This window comes from Macaca fascicularis, chromosome X (genome assembly GCF_037993035.2).
Source record: "Macaca fascicularis isolate 582-1 chromosome X, T2T-MFA8v1.1".
Lineage (NCBI taxonomy): Eukaryota > Metazoa > Chordata > Mammalia > Primates > Cercopithecidae > Macaca > Macaca fascicularis.
Genome location: NC_088395.1, coordinates 156,406,973 through 156,416,543, shown reverse-complemented (window position 1 = coordinate 156,416,543; position 9,571 = coordinate 156,406,973). Strand labels below are relative to the sequence as shown.

The 9,571-nt window shown below is 53.3% G+C and overlaps 1 long non-coding RNA gene across 1 annotated transcript in view; it reads right to left on the bottom strand.

The window, feature by feature from the left end:
• Window positions 1-5,705: 5,705 nt before the first annotated feature.
• The window catches only part of LOC135969072 (uncharacterized), a 190,167-nt gene continuing 186,301 nt past the window's right edge, over window positions 5,706-9,571 (bottom strand). The window contains exon 3 of the long non-coding RNA XR_010584152.2: window positions 5,706-9,435. This is a non-coding gene — a long non-coding RNA (uncharacterized lncRNA). The remainder of the gene's footprint in view (window positions 9,436-9,571) is intronic.

Genomic DNA, 9,571 nt, shown 5'->3' with positions numbered 1-9,571 from the left:
GTACAGCCCTCCTTTTTCTAGGGCACCAGCAAAGGCATTCCAGAGGGCTTGGTTGGGGACTCTTTTTCTGGAATTGGGTGTTGGGAGCCGGTTGTTAACAGCTAATGGTTAGGCATTGCTTGTTTTCACACTTGTGTAAAACAAACAAACAAACACGAAAAACTTCTAGTAGAACACAGCATTCTAAAGGCAAGAGATGGTGATCTTGAGACAAATCTTTGGGGGAATTAAGACATTTAGAAGATGCAGCCTCTAAGATTCCCTTCCTCTCTCTCTTCTTCCCTTCCTCGCTCCCTCCCTTCCTTCCTCCTTCCTTCCTTCCTTCTTTCAGTTTTTCTGTCTCCCTCTCTCCCTCCCTCTCTTACTTACTTGCTGTCTGTTATCTTACCCCAGGCACAGGTCAGCTCAAACAGCTGAACAAGGATAGCAGGCATGCTGTCTTGGCCCATCTGGGGAGGGGTTGAACAGCAGCGTTCTTCTCCTGCCTCCTCCTCACATTTAACACACACTCTTCCATTATTCTAAAAGAAAAATGCCAGGATTCCAGGAAGCAGTACAAATGTGTGTTGACCTTGGAGCCCTAGATCCATAGTGGCGGCTTGGCCTCAAAGCATACAACTGTAGATGGGGCTGCCACAGGCTTCAGCCTCTCCTTCCTTCTGGGCCCCACGGTGGCTGACTGTTGGACATGAACTCTGATCACAGGGAATGCAGGTGACTCCCTTGAAGAGAGCACTGACCAACACCAAGTTTGGAAGTAAGAGCTGGCCTGGCCAAGGCACTCTGAGTAGACAGTCTCTGCTTGGCTGTCTCAAGAAGAAGAGCCTAAGAGCCTGACTTCTTGTTCCTGCCTTTGGTCCACTATGCTTCCATAAGAGGGCTCCCTTGGGTGTGCACAGTTCTTTACAAATTACCAAACGTGTTCCTGTTCCTTCCTTTCAAGTGTTCCTCTGTTGATTCTCTTGTTCGCTGCATATTTATCAAATGCTGATTGTGTGTACTTGGTACTGGAGGTAGAACAGTGACTGAGATCAAGCTTATTGCTGCCCTTCTGATATTTGCCACTTCACAGGGAAGAGAGACAAGGAACAAAGAATTTCAAGAGAGGTACATATTTCAAAGACTTTGAGACTCCACTGTAGCCCAAAAAGGCAGTGGAGAGTGCCATGCTCAAGACTACGTGGGGTGGGGTTGTTTGATCTCAGGTGTCCTACCTCCCAGCTCAGGGCTTTCTCCACCTCTCTTCACTGCCCTCCTCTTATTTTTCCACCTACCCCCAGCTGCTGCCAATTGCATTGTCATTCACTGTCATTCATTCAATGAGCTTGGCCAATGATAAGATCCTGTGCTGACTTCCTGTTGCCAAACCAGGGGACAAAACTGAAGCTCTTGGCAATCTTGAGAGAAGCCCAAGCCATGGATAACTACAACAGCTTATCAACCTTCCTTAGCCTCCCACTCTAGCTGGCAAAGTCAGGCTCCACCCTGAGGCTCCTGACACCTGGGATGAGGCCAGGTTAAAGGGACCTGAAGGTGGAATGCTGTAAGCTGGGGCTGGGGAGGGAATTATCTGCCTTGAAGAGGAAAGCTGTGGGTATAACCATGTTTAGGATGTAGAAGGTGTCATGCGCGTCCGTGTGAAGAGACCACCAAACAGGCTTTGTGTGAGCAACATGGCTGTTTATTTCACCTGGGTGCAGGCGGGCTGAGTCCGAAAAGAGAGTCAGCAAAGGGAGATAAGGGTGGGGCCGTTTTATAGGATTTGGGTAGGTAAAGGAAAATTACAGTCAAAGGGGGGTTGTTCTCTGGCGGGCAGGAGTGGGGGTCACAAAGTGCTCAGTGGGGGAGCTTTCTGAGCCAGGATGAGCCAGGAAAAGGAATTTCACAAGATAATATCATCGCTTAAGGCAAGGACCAGCCATTTTCACTTCTTTTGTGGTGGAATGTCATCGGTTAAGGCGAGGCAGGGCATTTGCACTTCTTTTGTGATTCTTCAGTTACTTCAGGCCATCTGGGCATATACGTGCAAGTCACAGGGGATGCGGTGCCTTGGCTTGGGCTCAGAGACCTGACAGAAGGAACCATTCAACTTTGGACCCCTCCTGTGTGCAATAAGCCTGCATTTTATAGGTAAGAAAACTGATGCTTAGAATGGGTGGAAATGTGACTTACCCAATATCACTTGATTTCAGAGAGTTTTGAAGGGAGATGGACCTGGCATTGACTGTTCCTTGCATAAGGCAATCCAGAATGCAACAAAGAGGGTCAGAAAAGAGCAAGGACAAGGCTACCTGGGGGCTGGGTGGCCTTCCAGCCTTGAGTTAGGGAGTTGTGTATTGAGGAATTCACTGGACGGTACTCCAGGTGTGAAGGCCAGCGCTGCTATGCCTGTAGAGGTCAAAGGTGATATGCCACACCTATGTCCTCTTTTCTTGCTTTGTCCTTGCTTTACATTCTCCTTAGGCATTTCTGTATGGCAGTCAAGTCCCTTCAAGAGTTAGCCTTGCCTCCATCCAGCTCTGCTAAGCATTTGCCCGATTGTCTCAACTAATCCCCACTCATGCATTGTGTGGGATGTTCAGCTGGCAGTCTTGCTTTACAATAGCAAACCTGGAGACTGAGAGTGGAACCCACATGCCTGAGGTCACCTAGCTCCCAGCCATGTTCTCAAGTCTCTCTGCCCTGTGTTGAGTTGTCCATACCTGTGCCTTAGCTCACAGCGCCTGAGCCATATTCCTTGGAATTGGTGAAAGAATCTATAACTCTGGACAGCTCTTTCACACTAGAGCACTGTCTCCTTTAGCTGCTGCGTGGACTCCATTCTTCCAGGAGCTCCACCAGGGGCAGGAAGCCCTGACTCCAGCCCCATGACTAGACCCATCAGCTTCTTTCTCCCTTAGAGTGGGGCTAACAGGCAGTCCCTAGACCCCTGGCACTCAGGCCTAACTTAGCTGTGACAAACCCACTGATTTCTGACCAGGAGACCAGTCCCTGCAGGAAGTGATGACCCATTGTCATTACCCAGAAAATCTCAGCAGCTCCACCATGAGTTGTCTGGACCATTCCAGGGCTAAATTTGGCAGGGGAGGAATCCTAGGAATTCTTTAGGCTCTCAGATTCCACTTTCTTATTTTGGGGTCTAGGGAAGAAGGGGTGGACTCTATGAAACTGTATCCTCAGCCCCAGCTCTGGAACTGAGGGAGAGGCAGTGCTTGGAGCCCCAGGGAGTGGCGGTCCCCTCCCCCAACCCCACTCCTTCCTTTGGCACCAGGGTCACCAGGACCACACGGTAGTTTCTGTTTTCACCAAATTCTTCTCAGTCCCTGGAGCTCTATGTTGGGGGCTTCAGGGCTTCCCTGGGGGGCTTTTCTGAGGACCTCTGGCCACTTGCCCTTAGTGGGGATTGGGGGGACCCTGACAGGTCAGACTGCTGATGTGTCCTCATTCTCTGGCTCCATTCTAGTCTTGTGGAGGTGTCACTCTCCAAGGCCCACCCTCAGCTCCAGCAGACCTCTGCCTCCCCAGTGGCTCCCGCTCCTCTTGGCCCTCTATGGCAACGATGACAATGGTGGCCCTCCATGGCACCTGATGGCAATGGCGAGCTTGGCAGTGGGGAGGGGACAGCCTGGACTGCATGCTGTGTCTCTGCAGTGCATCCCCACTATGCTGGGGACACAGAACCACCCACATCTGTGCTGCGGCAGGGCAGGGTTCTGCTCCCAGAGCCCAGTGTCATATCAGACCCGTGTGTGTCTTAGCCAGGTCAGGGACCTGCCTATGGGTCTGTGACTGATCTCTCACCTGCTCTCTTTGCGGAGTGGCCCTGCAACAGGAGCAGCTGAGAAAGCCACCAGCCTGCAAATGGCAGAGCCCCCCAGCTTGTGGGGAGGAGCCCACTCCTTCGAAGGGCTATGGGAGACAGATAGACATTCAGGCAGGAGTCCCAAAGGAACCCAGAACCCAGAGCCCAGGCCCCATCCCTGCATCTCCCGGAGAGCCTGGGAGGGAGGGAGGGAGGGAGGAATAGAGGGAAGGAGGGAGGGAGAGAAGGAGGGAGAGAGGGATGGAAAGAAAGGGGAAGAGAGGGAGGGGTGATGGAGGGAGGGGGAGGGAGAGGGAAGGAGGAAAGGAGGTCCATGGTTCCCCTGGTCATCCACTGGGAAAGCCCCATCAGCCACCACTGGGGCCAAGGCCGCTGTTTCTGAGATGTGTCTTGTGCTCCCGGGGACAGTGTGCACCGACCGGGCAGACGCCACCTTCACCAAGTGAACTTTGGAGAAGGACTCAGAGTCACCCAAACCAGGTGGGACATTTTCCCACTCTGACCCCAGCATTATACTGGTTCCTTCTGAGGATCTTGGACGGGGCTGCTGGGTCCTCCAGAGCCCAGGGCACCTTGGGAGGCCCTGCTGAGAGCCCTGGCTGAGGACTCAGGGACCGCCCCCGCCCCGGGGCCCTGACTTGCAAGGGACCTCGGGCACTGCCCTGCCTCTTATGGGCCTGGGTCTCCCCACCTGTCAGCACTTTGTGCTGGAGGCCTGCCTGACCTGAGAGGCCCTGCCTGTCTTTCCCACAGGCTCCCAGAGACTGACCGGCTTAAGGCTCAAGGCGTGCCAGGGCCCCCGGAGTCACCCTGCATCAGCTCTTGCTGCCGGCTGCCTGGGCACGGGAGACCACACTCGTGGAGGGGATGAGACAGGGCAGGCCCAGCCTTGGGACACCCCTGTCCCCACAGCTCCAGTGACTGAGTGCTCCCCGGAGCCCTGCAGAGCAGCCTGCCCCACTGCAGATAGTGCTGGTCCAGGGAGGTCCTCACAGGACAACCAGAGTTGTGACGGGAGTGATAACCAGAAGCTGTGAGTGTGGAGGAGGCAGGTTCTCTCTGTCTAGCCATTGTACACATGAGGAAACGGTGGCCCAAAGCCACACAGTGCCCAGCAGGGGTGGCCCCAGGAGCCAGTATTCCAGTTCAGGCTTGACTGACCTCAGAACCCCCAAACTGGCTCATGCTGCCTCCCGGCTGTGCTCTAAGATCCCCGAAGTAGAGGCCCTCAGTAGACCCCCACCCTGTCCAATGCCCAGCACTGTGCCAGGCAGAAAAGTGACAAACAGTTGGCATCTCTTAAAGGGTGGTGCAGCCGAAGGAGCTGCCCACCCAGCTAGAGAGGGAGCAGCACCCTGTGCAGGCCTGTCCTGACGAATGGGGCCTGTATGAGGGAGGCCTGTTTCTGCAAAGGGGCAGTCCTTTGCCAGCCCTGCACACCCTCCCACTCAAACCTGTTGCTCTCGGCAGCAGTGGCTGACTTGAGACTCGGTGTTCTCTGTTCTTTCAGGGCAAATAAAGCTGATGCGTTGGCCTCCAGCTCTGTGAGGGAGGGAAGAGGTACATTGGGCTCCCAGCTCCTGCCCACACACAGTAGACCTGGGGGCTGGGTTTCCTCCGCAGGGGAACACTGGTCTCCACTGAACCACATGTGAAACCTTGGCATTGTTGACTAAATTATGGCAGGAGGGATAGGGCAGTTTGGGTTGGGTGGGAGAGGAGCTGGGGAGATAGGGAGGAGTGTTCGTGGGGGTGGGGCGGGGAGAGGTGGAGAGGGGTGCCTTCCATGTCTTCTAAGGAATTACACTTCTAGAAAGAAGCATAAGTTACAATCAATTTCCAGATAATACATGCCTTGAAAGACAGATTGGTGGCTTGCATGTTCATTGTACCCAAACTTTAATTAAACCCTTTAAAACGAAAACCAGCCCTTGCATTATTCTGCTAATTGACCGGACCTGTTGAAAGAAGGCCCTGTCTGGGGTTGCAGTGATTGTGTGCTAATAAAATTTATTTCTGCAGGCTCGCCCAATTCCCTATTATGCATTCAAGAACTGTGTGGGCTCCAAGCCAGTCATCACAAAGCAAAAAGTAATAAAACCTCCAAAGATTCCTCCTCCCTGCCCCTGGCCTGCCGTTTCTGGTCAGGCTCTGTGTTGGCCCGGCTCTTGTGCCATGAGTTCAGTTGGGACCACTTGGGGCTTTGCCCCTTTTCAGCAGTGGGGATTTGGAAGTGCCTGTGTTTATTTAAGTGGGCGCTTTGAAGGCTCCCCAAGTTCGTAGGGCATGAGACTGGTGATGAGTAGAGATGTTACTTCCCAGTGCTGGCAGCATGGCACATAGAGGTGGGACTGACAGCCATAGCCTCATTCTTTCCAATTCCATTCAGAGAAATCAGGGGCTGTGGCCATCTTGGCTCCTTAGCCTCATCTCCTTGGCCGGCTGCAGTGCCCTGAGCTGCCATGGTGCTTCTCAGGGTCTTGGACTTGGCTTCCACCTGCTGCTCACATGTCTGCAGGAAAGGAAGAGCCTGGAGCCTCTACTTCCCTGAGGCAAGGCGGGACTTCTTATGCCACACAGGGAAATGGCCGAACCCAGCTCTGTGACTGCTCTGCTGAGAGACCCTGGTTACGTGCTGTCCCTCTAGGCTTTGGTGTCTCTATCAGTCTGGGGAAGGGGCAACCAGTCTTCGGGTCTGTGATCACTCCAATGCTTATGGAGGCTTCCCAGTGTCAAGAGAAGCAGGCCTCCTGTCTAGGGTGGGGAGGGGCTCTATCTGGGAGGACACAGAGCTTTGCACCTCCTCTGTGACCTGTGCTGCTTGCCAGGGGTGGGGGATGATGGGAACTGACCTTGACGGAGAGAGAAACTGCAGCACAATGTTTCCTGAGTGTCCTTGTCTCCTATGGCGCAATCTTGTCAGAAATTCATCACCAGGGAAAAGACCTAGCCAAGTGTTCCCCCTGGCACTGCCCTTGAATCTTCATGAGACGATAGTAGGCACTCTTTTAGTCACTCGACAAACAGGTGCTGGGTACAACAAAATGAACCAGCACCAGGCTCTCACTTGGTAGCTGTGGAGACAGAAGTACCTAAAGTACCACCTGGCAAGAGCTGTGGAAGTGCTTCATGCAAGGCACTGTGGGAGCCCAGGCAAGGGAGTGAGTCTCTAAGCCTCCTGGGGTGTATGCTGCCAGGTTTCCTGGGGAATAGGTGTTGGAACTGGGCTTTAAAGGAGTAATAGGGATCTTCCGGGGGAGAAGCAGAGAGAACGATGGAAGCATATGGAAGCTTCGAGTGGGCTCTGGGGTCAGGCTCTGAGGTCATGGTGCTGCCCTGGCTGTGAAGGCAGCCAGGGACGCCTGGCCTTGTTCATGTTTTCCATGCTGATACCCACACTGAGAGAGGTGATTGCAGGGTTGTGATGGAGACTGGCCAAGTCCAGAGCTCCAAGTGCTTAGATCTGGAGAAGACAGAAGATAACCTCATTCAGGAAATCCAGAGGGGACAGTGGTGGCAGCAGCATGGCAGAGCTGCTGATTGTTTGACACACACACACATGTGCACACACACACACACACACGTACACACACAGGCGCGTGCACACACACACGGGCACTGCCATGAAATACATGTGTCCACCTCAAAATTCATGTTAGAGCCCTGACTCCAATGTGACAGTATTTGGGGGTGGGGCCCTTGGGAGATAAAGTTAGGTGAGGCCATGAGGATGGGGACCCACAATGGGAATAGCGTCCTTACAAGAAAAGGAAGCGAGACTAGAACTCACTGTCTCCTTCTGCCGTGTGAGGCCACAGTGAAAAGGCAGCTGTCTGCAAGACAGAACGAGACCTCTCACCAGGAACTGAATCTGCTGGCACCTTGATCTTGGACTTCCCAGCTTCCAGAATTGTGAGGAATAAATGTGTTGTTTCAGCCACCCAGTCTATGGTACGTTGTTATAGCAGCCAAGCTGACTGAGACAGGCAATGTGCAGACACACATGCAGACACATACATACATGCACACACATATGTGTATGTACACACATGCACATGTACCACCAGACAGGCATACACGCACACACACACTCACATACACACACGCGCACACACACACACACACACACATTCACTTGTCAACACACAGATGTGCCCAAACCCGGAAGCATGCCCAGGGGCATACTCACACATAAAGGCACATGCCCACAAATGAATGCACACAGCATATGCACATTGAGCCCCATTTTCCACAGCACCCCAGACCTCTCTGCTCCTGGCAAACAGTCAAAAGGCTCCACTCCACGAACGGAAGCAAAGTCTAGGACAGATGCTCAGTGTCCTATTCACTGCACAGGCTGAGACTCTGAGTGGCCCTTTCAGAAAGGCATGGAAAATCCTGTCCGGGGACTCTAGATGGGACAGCCATTCCTGATGAGGACGGATCAAAATCTGTTCTTTCATTTCTGCTTGTGCTTCCCCACCCCCACTGCCATGAGCCCGGGAGTGCCGGCAAAGGGGCACAATGTGGGGGCAGAGAAGGCGGCTACTGCAATCCTGGGGAAAAGGGAGGGTAGGCGGCCTTGAATCTGCCTGTGTGTGTGTGCGTGGGAGGGGAAGTACATGTGAAGGTGAGCGTGTGTGTGCATGTGTATGCCTGTGAATGCACACGTGCAAATGTGTCCACACACGTGTGTATTTGTGTGTGAGTGAACAGCAGGTGGCCACCCTTGCTGTGCCCCTTTGGCAGTGCTGAGCCACTGCCACCTGCATGTCACCAGGGCCCATGCTAAGGTGGGGACGACATGCTGTGAGCAGCCCAGGGAGAGTAATGATGTGCTGGGGCCTCAGAGCCTGTGAGAGGGGCTGCAGTCAGGGCAGACTCACGGTGGTAGCCAGCAGGCAGCCTTCTTTCTCCCAGATCAATTTCCCTGCACTTCCTCTGCATGGGGTAGTCGCCACCCTGAGCCTCCCCAAGGGCACTTGTCTGCCCTCATTGCTGTGTTCCTGTTGGTTGTGGCCTCTAGCGTGCTGTGGTCAGATAGCTCAGGTTCTCTTGATCTGGGAGGCAAAAAGCACTGGTGTACACTCAGGTTCTGCTGCCCGCCAGCTGTACAGCCTCCTGAACCTCGCAGGTCTCATTTGCAAAATGAGTGTCAACGGGAAGCACAATTTACTCTAGGATGGTGGGAGCCTGGGATGCATGCTAGTTCCTATGGCTTTGGGCAAGTCCATTCCTCTCTCTGGGCCAGTCTCCCCATCCTGATAACTTTTTAAAAAGAAACAGATAAACCAGTTGCTACTCTTTTTAAAGCGGAGATAGTGAATTTTGAGGATCAGGAGGCATCTATTTAGTGTCTTCAAGTTCATTCCACAACATGAAATTGGCACAGATGTACCACGTGCTGACTCTGTCCAGTCTCTGTGCTGAGGTGGTGTGGAGGTGAGCAGTAAGCAGTGAACAAGACTAGTTTGTGTCCTTGCCTTCAGGGGCTGACAGTCTAGCCAGGGTGCTGGAATAGACAGAGCCAAACACAGTAGGTGGCTTCTAAGGGCTCTTCTGACTCAGCCCCCTGAGTTTGCTCCGAACTGGAATGATCAGGAATAGGAACCCTAGAGAGAGGAGAGAAGATGTGGTCAGTAGAACAATGCCTCTCCCTACACCCCAGAGCCTGGGAGTGTGTTACCTTCCAAGGCAAAGGGGACTCTGCAGATAGAATTAAATCAAGACTCTTGAGATGGCGAGATC